At 42.3% G+C, this 12,239-nt stretch overlaps 1 protein-coding gene across 1 annotated transcript in view; it reads left to right on the top strand.

The window, feature by feature from the left end:
- The window catches only part of apln (apelin), a 32,563-nt gene extending 26,487 nt beyond the window's left edge, over positions 1-6,076 (top strand). Inside the window, exon 3 of the mRNA XM_080746407.1 lies at positions 1,345-6,076. The gene's annotated coding sequence lies outside the window, so the exon portion shown is untranslated. The remainder of the gene's footprint in view (positions 1-1,344) is intronic.
- The last annotated feature ends 6,163 nt before the right edge of the window (positions 6,077-12,239 follow it).

Below are 12,239 nucleotides of genomic sequence, written 5' to 3'. Positions count from 1 at the left end.
AACATTGAGTTGAGAAAGACAGAGAATTCTGCAAGACAGACTGTATGTGGACATGTCATTATTAGCCTAGCCTTAATTATGGCCCTGCGTAAATAGAGATTAGGAGCAGTGATAGACTTGACAGTGTCCATCCACCAGCCACTATGCGTTCCTGCGTCTGCTCTTATCACCCCATTTCAGTGTCATAGGCAGCTCATCTGTTATTCCCTGACACCTAAGGCAAATGGGGGAATGATGTTAACTTTTCCTCATTACACATTCCAGATGTGAGAGAGTCCTAAAAGAAAAGATGGTAACCTAGGTCATTTTCTTCAGCCCCTATGTGGATTTACCGCCAAATGAGCTATTACAAGTCTTGGAACGAAACCATGCGGCAGACAATCCAAAAAGACAGCAGGGTATTACAGGTTTAAAGCCACAAGCAATTTCTGAAAAGTCCTTGAGACCCCTGGTGTGAAAAAGCTTCAAGCGCAAATTGTGTTGTGTTTCCCATCACAAAAAGGTCTGGCGCGCACCTTCCATTCCAAGAAGAGTCATGAGCACATCCAGAGCAAATCTAGAATAAGTACACCAGGTGCTGGATAAAATAATTAGTCTGTGGAATTATTAAAGCATATCTGCATACTGGAATTCAAGCCGTTTACTAGCAATATTTAGACCAAACTGTATTCTTCAGTAAAATACCCACACAATGGGGAACTTCCTTTCAACTCTACTCAACTCTACTCTCAGACCTTACACCAAATAGCCTGTACATGTTGACGTCATCCTATACAGAAGATAAACAATATACAAACAAAAACTGCAAGAGATTAGATATGCATCAGTTCTTTGGCATTACATTACCACACAAATATGTCTAAAGGGAAGAGTGGTCTGGTCTCTTATCAATGAACGAACTCTGTTGTCATGCAACAAAGCTTGCTGTGCCGTCTGAAATCTCCGTAAATTATCAAGACAAGGGAAGATAAAAGGATAGGAAAGATGAAAGATTGTTCCGTTAACAAGAACTGATCCAGGTCCCTGGGCGAAGTATAACATAGGATTTCTGTTACATAGATAGAGATATGCAGTTGTTTTCCTAACTCCTACCAGTGCATTTCTATCAAAGCCCAGAGAACCTGCGAGTTACATGCTGGTATTACTGTTTATTCACTGCTTTGCAGTCTAGCATTGTTCCAACTTCCAAGTACGAGATAACAACCTCTGAAAAGCTCCGGTTGAAATCCCCCTGGGGGAAACCTCGGTGAAGAGGAAATTGAATTGTCTGCATATGACTCATAACATGTTTGGGGAGAAAATGGAGGCCTGATGGCACTTTTCTGTATTTTCTTTGTTTTGCAGGCACTGCTCTGAGCCGCCCTCCCCCAGGTTCTGATTTCTATGCTCTTCCTTTGCCTTGGGGGACCTTGCAACGAAGGGCCTTCGCTTGCCCAGCAGTCTGAAGAGTGATGTCCATAGCACCTGCTGGTTCTTCAAGCAACTCTGTCCACACAAAAAAAAATCAGGACAAGCCGCTCACCCTCAGCTCTAAGAAGAATTGGGGGCAGCGAAGGGGGGTGGGGGGTACTGAGTCCGAGCTACCAGATTCTATTTCTCTGTCTCTCTCTCTCTCTCTCTCTCTCTCTCTCCCTCTCTCTCTCTCTCTCTCTCTCTCTCTCACTCCCTTGCTCTCTATCTATCGCTGTCTCCTCCCAAGTGTTTTTTTCCCCTCTATCGTTTGCTTTCTAGAGCCCTGTCATGGCCATCTCCCTGAGTGTCTCATACACTTTGCATGACATGTGGTGGAGAGGGAGCCCGGTCCAAACAAGCCGTCTTAGTCTTAAAGCGTCAGTCACTTCTCTGTGGTGTGGTTATTCCTATCTCTCAGATCTAAGGTGATCACAGCCGCTAACTCCGTTGCCGTGTAGCTGCTTCTGGCTTTACTTAGTGGGAGAGGGTGGTTGTGAGGAAGGGCAGTTGACAGTCTCAAAAAGGTTGAATGCATCAAGTAATATTCACATCACTCGTGATACTTGTACCATGTACCATGTCTGCTGCAAAAATCCAGTCCAAGGTTTCCCTTTCCAAAAGAACATAGGCCTAATGCTAAATCCATTGTCAATCATCTTTTTAAGACATGACCACCATACAGCTTAATAACCATTATTATTGGTGCGTTATACTTCCTTACTGCAGTACATTTCACTTGTGAAGAAAATAATACTGAAAAAGAGGCCAAACAACACTATCGTTCGTCTAAAACAATCTGCTTTACTACAGAATAAATCCTTAATTTAGGGCAAATTTTAATCCAAAGCTTTTTTGGTATTACTGAACTCCTTAACACCTCGGGGTTTAACGATCATCTACTCAAGGTCACACAGCAACAATGTCCCACCAGGGATGAGTCCTTTGACCCCAAATCCCGATCCCAACCAATCCTGTCCCCAATCCCTGGCCTCCCTCGCCACACTGCTGCCCTGCGCAGCTGCTCTACACGACTGTTAACAGGCAGGAGTGGCCTGCTCTAAGGACAGGCCGCCTTGCCTTTTAATGAAGTGCCAAATAATAACCTACTCCACAATGCTGCCAGGAACGAAAGAACGCAAGGAGGGGAGAAATGAGAAACACATTACCTCTTGTTTGAAGTCTCGATACACTGACACATTATTATGCATTATACATTTCTATAAGAGAAATAAAATGAAAAGGAAAAAAATGTCCCAAAAAAAAAGACTGTGGTAGCAAGGAGGACAGTTAAATTAGACCAAAAACAATTTTAAAGCTCAGTAAATATGCCACCATTTTCAGCCTACCACTAGTGCTCTAGTTGTCTTACTGTTTAGCATAAGGCTGGTTTGACCCTTTGACTGAGATCTTTGATTGACGGAATGCTATGCCTTTCCATCATACTGGAATATATTAATGTTTATTTTTTGTCTATTCTAAGTTTTACTAGTTTATTCCTTTTTTTTCTCAGGGTGCTGTGATAGAAGCCTGTACCAGAGCAGTCTATTTTGTGCATTTATTTACCAATAAATACACACATACAGGACATTTATAGCTTATATGAGCATATTTTCATATAATGTATCTTTATTCTCCCTCTATGTATACACCATATAGCCATGTATTCAGATTCAGTCATCATCTATCCCTCTGTTGGGTACAGTTGCCTTTTTAGCATGCCCTTCCACAGCACAGGTGGTCGTGGCTTTGATCATTACGCCCATTAAATCCCATGGTTAATCTTTCTCAGATGGATCTCCCCAAGGCTGGCTGGGGCCACTTACAGTCTGAGCTCATTGTCAAATTGGCTTAGATTGAAACCACAACCTTCCTCCTTCCCAATTCCCAAACCCCTGTTGATTTCTATGATCAATACAACCATTTAACAGGTTACGATTGTCACCTTGTAGCATAGCCACGGTCAGACACCCGGTTTTGAGTTAGGTGTGCAGAGACCCACGACCAAAATTTGTTTTCGGGTTGGTCTTTGAAAATCCGAATCTGTTTCAACTACAGTGGAGTTAGCAAACACCTCTACTCAAATGAGTTTTGATCAGATGAAGAAACTGGTGGGTTAACCTAGATTACAAACATCTTCCCCTCTGTTGCCATATCAAATGCAAATATTATAATAAAGAGCAGACTTCTCTGGCTCAGCACGAGAAGCATTTATTAAGAGAGCATCTAAAATCACAGTGGTAATAATCCACCCAGCCAAGCTCACCTCGATTAAAAATGTATTAAATCCTAGGGCACTGTGAAGAGAAATAATTTCAGTTCCACCATTATTATTTCATACCCTCTCAGACAGAGATGTAGATTTCATTAATGCTCCTTGGGAATGAGACAGCTTTGCTTTGGGTGCCTCATGTATTATTGGGGAACACAGTAGAAGGATATGAACAAGGGGCTGGGAGTTCTAAGCACAGGAGTGTGGATGCTGGAGTTTTATGACAAGAGGTTCAAATCAATATCTCTCCCCATCTCAGAAGTTATTAGGGAGTCAAGCAACGTCTGTATCCGCACTGTTCTTCATGAATGTATCCTCACCATCTGCACCAGCCATGCTGCCCTTTCAGAGACCAGAGCAAAACCAATGTTTATGGAAAGCACATTTGGAATCGCCGTCTCCCACTCTGCGTCCTCATAACTGCTACATCCTCGTGACAGTTATCTGTTGGATCCAACAAACAAAGCCAAATATCCCACGATCCAAAGCCTCCAGTATCAATTATCCCCATCATTAAACGTGGCTTTGCTCCAAGACTTCTCTGTATGGGTTTGCAAGGCTGCACTTTTGCAATTCCATTATGCTGCTGGAGAAATAAACCCTGAAAACAAGATTCTCTTGGTATGAAATGGTTTTCCAGTGTATTGTGACAATTGATTTTCTTTTTATCTTTTTTTTTCTTCTTTTTGTCTGATTCTTGTCTAGCTGGTTGTCCAAAGCTTACTTTTTTGAATACAGTTGTGGAAAGCTGTATCCTTTGTGGATGTAACGAAATAGAGTAGTCTGCAGCACAACAATGTCGTGGACACGTGAAAGCTTTCAAGCATTCTTGTCTTGTAGATGCTAGCCCACAGCCCTCCCCTGCACATCAGGTTAATGGGCCTTGTGGTGTGGCAGGACAAGCGCGTCCAGGCTCAAACTGAAATGGTAAACCAATACATTATGCTCTGGGAGCAAAACCATTTTCCTTAATGGTCTTTTCCAGCAAGGCTTACACAAGAGAAACGATTCCTCCCCTCTCATTGTTTCCTCTCCTCTGTGACCATCACAAGGCCTGAGTAATGTTCCTATGCACTTGTTAGCATGTTTTATCTGGTAGGCTGTGTTTGTTCTGAGAACTTACCCCTTTTTTATGTTTAGCCCTTTTTGTTTTGTCCAAATGCATTTGGCTGTGAGTGTGTAAGGAGATGAGATGAGTTATAAGGGGAGGTTGACGTGTGTAACTGGTGGAGATGAGAATGAGCTGCCTGCTGGTTAGTTTGCAATAGGAGGTAATTAAATATTAGCGTAGCAGTTGGTTGACACTACCCACTATCTATAGACAGTACCCTCACATAGAATCATTCAAAACCACAAGGTTCTACATTTTTTATACCGCTGTCATACATATTCTCTCAGTTCTCTACCAGATAACAGTTCCTAGAAAATGAAAATGAACCAAACATTTCACCCATCCAGGAGATGGAGTTAGCATGCAACACATTCCACGGTTTACCTTGTGCATCTCTAACCTATCATTACTGCATCACATTGGCCTTGAGAGTGGGTGTGTGCAGGATCGAGTGGCTGATATTCAATCCAGTGCATTCACACATTTCTACTGGCCCGGCAATCCAAAGGATAACTAGATTTGATCTCCCATGGGAAATGTGTACATGAACTGTCATTATCTTGCAGCCTCAAAATGAGACTTCCTATACCCAGAATAGAACAAGGCCCCTCCTCCGTTGATTGTGACACATTCTCCGATCTACATAACCACTGTGTCCAACACCAGTTACCGTTCAGAACAGTCTGAGAACAGATAGTCTGTAGGCTTCCGCCTGATGTGTACTCCGTCGAACGACAGTGCCTTGCCCTGAAAATAGCCGATCCAAAAGCTCACAATACGTCGCATCCGCGACTTGTAGAGAGCGTCGATTTCCGATGCGATGCTGTCGTACGACGGAGTACAAAGCATTACACGCCATTGCAACAGTGTTACTAGGTCAGATACCGTTTAAAAAAGACAATGTATTATTCCTGATCTTCTTTAATTCTGTTTAAGGTGTGTGCTCATATTACTCACCAGGCCAAATGTACAGTCCCTGTCTCTGTTTTGATGTTGATCTGGGCAAAAATAAATGAAATAAATAAATAAATGAATAAAACAAGTGTATCAGAAATGGTTGAAATACTGTGTACATATTTGAACTTTTGGTTTCTAATTTATAAAAGATAAGCTTTAGCTCTTGGAGTACTTATTTTATTTTTTTCCTTTCATGCGTAGCTTTGTGTTTTTATTTTCTATTTCTGTAAAGTGTGTAAATATATCTTTATGATAATAAGTAATATTAAAAATCTTATTTTAAGAAACCACTGTGTCGTGCCCTTTTTTAAATGAGGAATTGAATGGAAATTTGACCTTCAATGATATTTGGAAGTGCTTTTATTCTGCATTTTCCTATGAATGTGACTATTAATGTATCATTTGAAAAATAGATCTAACTCAAGTGGAGTCCACACTACGACTATAAATGATGATCACATAATTATATGCTTGGTATGGACAGCCCTGGCCTGTTTTTTTCTGAACTGTTCAGATTCAAATGGTGTGCAATAATCAGAGCAAAATTTGTCAATGATTATACAATAAAGGAGACATAGATAATCTCATGGGAGGTCTGTCATAGCCAATAACACTCTAATAGCAGCTTTAATTACAGCTCGTCTAAAACTTCTACAGCTGTGGTACAGTATGTACATATCTGTTGGTATTTATATCAGTCCTTGGCCCATCAAGTAACACCTCAATAGTGTCATACCTTATAGTGCATACTAAGCACGCTGCACATTAATACATCACAACTGCTGAGCGTGCAAAGGTATCATGAATACGTCTAGCTATAATAAGATTCAGAATACATGCAGGTTATACTGCTATAGGCTACTGAGTCTCCCCCAGGCCAGCCACTGGATAAGCATACAGTCCAGTCCGTAAAGGAATTCTTGAATTCTTTTAGCATTTTTTATTGTTATTATTATCAGGTAGACTTTCGACCTACCTAGACAATACATTTCTGCATAGTGCATCATACTTCACAATACAATTATTTATATACAGTATTTCACATTGACAGGAACTGATGAAAGTATTAGTCATAATATTTCTCTTTACCAGACATACAGTACTGCTTTTTTGAACCATCACCGACCATGGATTCAATTGATCTCTGCAAGTATAACAGCTTCAGAAGCACCTTCCATACAATCACCGTCTTTCCCTTTTTTTATTTCATGGTGAAATACGATTGCATTTGTCTCAATCACTATATTTGATATTAGAACTGTTGCACAGTAGTTATTATTTCATTAAAATACCACGTTGTGGTCATTTGTGGAAATTTAGCAGTTTCGAAAAGCTTTCATGACAGACTTCTAATGTTTCTAATAATGCAATCTGGCTAACCATCGTCAAATAAAAGGGAACGCCCTGGCCTAGAGTCTGCCTTGAGAGATTACTAATAATGTCATAAAGTGGTTTTTTTCCCGTCACAAGAAAAAGACTGTGAGGCAAAGACTTCTCATGAGGGGGACTGGTTTCTCCTCAACCCCCAGTGGGACCACTCAGGGAAGTGTCTGGTTAGCACACCGAGCTGACACGGCTTGATAGACAGGAGGTGCGCCCCTGAGCCAGAGTAACCCCAAAAGACGCCCAAGGTTAGATCATCAAGCCTGGGTCAGCTGTATAATTGGGCTAGGGGTCACCGGTATGATACGGAGCGTGACAATGAGGCTATAGAGTTACAGTGGGGAGCAGAGACCAGTGAGGGACGCCAGCAGGGCACTGCGGTGAGGCCAGACGGCCCTTTAAACAGTTCAAGGTCCATCATCGAGAGTGGCTAGAGCCCTGTTCACTGTCACTGCTAAAATGTGTGTCACTGCCCTCAAGACAGTGGTGGGCCGATGGGAGTATGGGAGCGGGAAAGAAGACGAGTGCATCAAGTGTGTTGTTGAGGGGGAAAGAAGATGATGAGCAAGGCACTGTGGGTAATGAGTGTCAGACACACTCGCTAACTCTCTGGCGGCTCTTTTAATTATTGACAATATCCCCACGGCTAGAAGGAGCGAAAAGGCAGCGGGATTTACAGAGGGGAAGCACATTAAGGCACTCCACACCACAGAAACTGTGGTGGGGGAGGAACATCTGGACGGCTCCTGGCACTGAGTCCCAGGATCAACTGCTACCACTTCATAAAAACCTTTCCAACAGTTGGCTGTCCCACAATACCACCAACAAAGCCCTAAGAGCCACTGACAGAACGACACTGATGGATATTATACAGTCAGTCGGCTCCGTTTCAAACACCTGGACTCATTGAACTCTCACTAAATGTGCAGGCTGTGATTGCAAATCAGGCACATTATGTACAACATGCAGGCAAACATGCATATAAGCAGCCTTATTATATGCTTCTATGTATTTCTGTATCTATGTGGGATATAAGTAAATTACTCAAAGTCTGTGTGAGAGTGTGCGTTTGTGCCTCTGTGTCGGCTCAGGAGGCAGAGGAAGAACGCTCCTGAGTGCAAACAGAGTCTGGAGCCGCAGGTAAGGGGCAGCAGCAGCAACAACAGCCTGTGTAATGCACCTCAGCTGTGTTAACACCGGCAGCTCTGCAGTGGAGACGGATCATTGGAGTGGTCATAAAAACAAAGCCAGCCCGGCCCCAAACACAGGACGTGCATGTGGGAGCGTGCATGCAGGAGTGGGCGGGCCTGGTAGCGAGAAAGGCTAGAGTTGCGGGGAGCACGAGAAATGACAAGTGATAGACAGAACCCCCTTCTGTGGGTTGTCAGAGTGCCGGTTCCCACAAAGTGATGTGTTCTAGGTGGGCTCGGGATGTGGATATGTTGCAGTATCATGCAGATGAATGCTGAAGTTACCATGTGCTCTTAAAATGGTCCTGCGAGAGTGCCACAATTGGTGTTGAGTGATTTTGCGCCTTTCCTTGAACTCATTTTCCATTGTCAATGAGCCAAGACTGTCCTCAAGGATTAAGTCATACACTGTGCAGCTTAGCCACATTAGCCTGAGCTGGCGGGCCAGAACAAAGAGAGCACCAGTCCATGCTCTAATATAATCAGGGTCATACCTTTCCCATCATTAGAATGTTACACATTAACCAATTTCAACCTGGGGTCCCTATTCTGGGCATGTCATTTTGAAAAAAATATTTAAAAAAAGCATGTTTAATTTTTCTTTCGCATAAATAGCTGTTAAATATACTTGTGTTTAATGATGGGTAGCACTTTTAAAAGTAACCTTCCTGCAGTCCTCTTTGTAAGAAAGCTTTTGGACCAAGAGGACACTTTGGTTTGTGATGTTGACACAATGGCCGTGGTCACACGTGCGTAGAGGAGGGCTGTCCGGGGAGACGCCCGAGGTTGTTGGACGGTAAACGCAAGCAATGCTGCAATCTTTATGGCTACATTTCAGGCAGTAAACAAGACATCCCCCGAGGAATTATGTGACATTGCAAAACTGTGCAAGGCCATTCGTACTGTGCAGCCATGCTACAATGAGCCAAACTGATTTTTATTGAGCAAAAGACATTTTTACAGGAGTCTTTTTCTCTTGTTATTTGAAGGCCTGTATTCTTAACACTTGGTCACAGTCTCCAATGGACTATTTTTAACAAGACAGCATGTAAACAGAGTCATTTTGAGGTGTCAGTCTGTCCTTGAGTTCTCCTTCGATAGGCCAACTTACAGTGTGCAGTATTCACGCGTATATATACTGTACATGCCAGTTATTGACAGAACAAAGCAAAAGGGTGTCACCAAAAAAGACAGGGTTATCATAAGTGGTGTAAAAAGTACTCAAATGTTTTACTAAATCAATACTGCAATGTAGAAATACTCTGTAAAAGTAAAAGTCTGGAATTCAAGATGTACTTGAGTAAAAGAACAAAAGTATTGGCATCAAAATGTACCAAAAATAAAAGTACTAAATGTTTGAAAATAGCAGATCTACAAGCTCACAGTGAATCGCATCGTGACTCACTACTCACTACTCACTTTCAAATAGCCTAGGTATAAAATAGGGCTAAAGTGGATTACTGTAGGTCTTATAATATAATCATTTATATCTGAAAAGTAACTAGTAACTAAAGTTTTGATATAATTGTCCATCCTCAACCGCTTATCCGTAATCGTAGTGGAGTAAAAGTAAAAGTATTTATTGGAAATTGGAAAGTACAGACAAACACTGTACTTAGTTACTTTACACCACTGGTTATCATGCTACAGATTATCTGATAGGCTGACTGACTACAGCTCATACTGGGCTTTAACCATTCAAGGTCACGTTGGTACCCCCATCCCCTCCCATCCCCCACCCCCCACCTTTCCCTTAACCCCAAAGCATTAAAGAAACAATTTGCTGCTGATCAGGGGAACCTTGCAGTGTTATTATCTTGTTAAGGCCAGTTAAGAGGCCATGTCTCTGAGGGCCGAGCCGCCCCCATCAGTAAAGCCTCCCTGTGGTCTACCATGCCGACTATGCGAGCATTAACGAGCAGGAGGACATGCACACACACACACACACACACACACACACACACACACACACACACACACACACACACACGGTCATGGTCACACGCACACACACACACGCACATACACACTCACGCATGCATAAAATGCACACAAGTTTCACACACATGAACACACAGACAGCAACAGGAGTCACTTCGCTGCCCTCAGGGTATTTCCTTAATCTGTCAAAGTGTCAAATTAATCTCTTTTCTCTGCTCGCAGTGTTCAATGCACGTTTTTGTCCAAGTTCACTGAGGTTTACAATATTTAGGGTGCTCTTCTGACAATTTAAGGGAATGTAGATGGCACATGATGGGCGGTGAATGTCAAAGTTCTACTCAAAAGTTATTAAACTTTTTTTTCACAAATATCTTAAGTGACTTGAGAGGCACAAATAATGGAACTACATGGGTATCTTCATGCTGAAAAAAAAAAAAAAGAAAAGAAAAAACCTAAAACAATGCACCATCCATAAAAGAAAATAAGCAAAACAATTCATAACAAAGCAAACAATTCCTTCCCTTCCTCCTGGGTGTTTGTAAGAGGCAGACATTCCAAAACAACAAATCAATCTACAACGATCCTGAATACAGCAGCCATGTTATTACTGGATTTCAAATCCAACTTAAAATAGCCAAGAGACAACACATAAAAAGACTGCAGCAGGAGCCGAGGACAAAGCTATTCAAACCCAAGACAATGATGGTGTGACACACAGTGACCTATAATTGTCAACAGTGTGGAGCTGAGGGGCAGTGATTGGCTGTCTCGTGGGGGGCCGGTGGCCTAGAGAGGATGCGAATCATCGTGTGCAATTGCACAGAAACAGCAAATCACTGTCAGGTGGGCCAGTGGCTCGCCACTCAAAACCCAACGCTATTTTACCAATCAGCATCAGAGGGTTTTACAGAACACAATGAAAGAAAGAAAAAATGCGGGGAGGGGGGGGGGGGGGGGGAATATGATCAGGTTGGAAGAAAAAGCCTGAAGAAGCCCGAGGCTCATGCCAGCAAAACTAATCTCAAAAGAACACGTCCCTGAAAAGCGAGACGGCAGCGAAGGAAGAGAGATGGGATCCTTATCGTGTGATAGTACTCTTCAATGAGGATAACACCGCGCCGAAGTCTCCTGAGTGCATTAGGTTACTTGGGGAGTGATAGTACATGGGGAATCTTGGCTCGCGACCATCATTTATCCAATAAGACAGAAACAGGTTGCCTCTGTGGATACTACATCTCTCATGAACACATTAATGGTGGAGATAAAGACACCAGTGAGCGAAGGAGCATTTGGGGCTTTTTTTTCCAGGCAGCTCTAATCTGCCAACATGGATTATATGAACCCTCATTTAAACTGTAATAGCAGATTTCCTTAAATCACTGCCAAAGCTCTGCACTTTAACAAGCTTTTTGAAGATGCTCGGGAACGCGGTTCCAATTAGCCTGTCAGGCCATTTCTTAACGTCTTAATGCAGGTCAGCTCTAGTCACAGACCTCACAGTTGCGCTGAGAAAGAAATGCTACGAGGGAGAGACAGAGACAAGAAAGATCAACGAGTCCTGCACAATCTGCACCGTGCTGATCTCGGTACATAGACCTACAGTTGATACACACAGAAATAACCTTTAAATACGTTTGGGAGGCTAATTTCTATTTTAAATTATCTTTACTTATCTATAGCCATAGAGCATTCTTTCTTTTTGTATTATTTATTTTGAAGTTAATTTTACCTGTTATATTTGAGTGCAATGTTCCACAATTCATTATTCTCCTAGGCCTATATGCAGTTGTACACATTTAAGATTTTGATTTTTTATTTTGGCAATGTGAACTATGTTTCCAATGACAATAAAGCCCCTTTCAATTGAACTGAATTGAATTGAGACTCCGAGAGAGAAGGATATATATTGTAGGTTGTGTGTGCGCGTGTGTGCGAG

This window comes from Nannobrachium achirus (assembly GCF_963921795.1).
Source record: "Nannobrachium achirus genome assembly, chromosome: 17".
NCBI classification, from domain to species: Eukaryota; Metazoa; Chordata; class Actinopteri; order Myctophiformes; family Myctophidae; genus Nannobrachium; species Nannobrachium achirus.
This window is presented reverse-complemented; position numbering and strand designations above follow the sequence as displayed.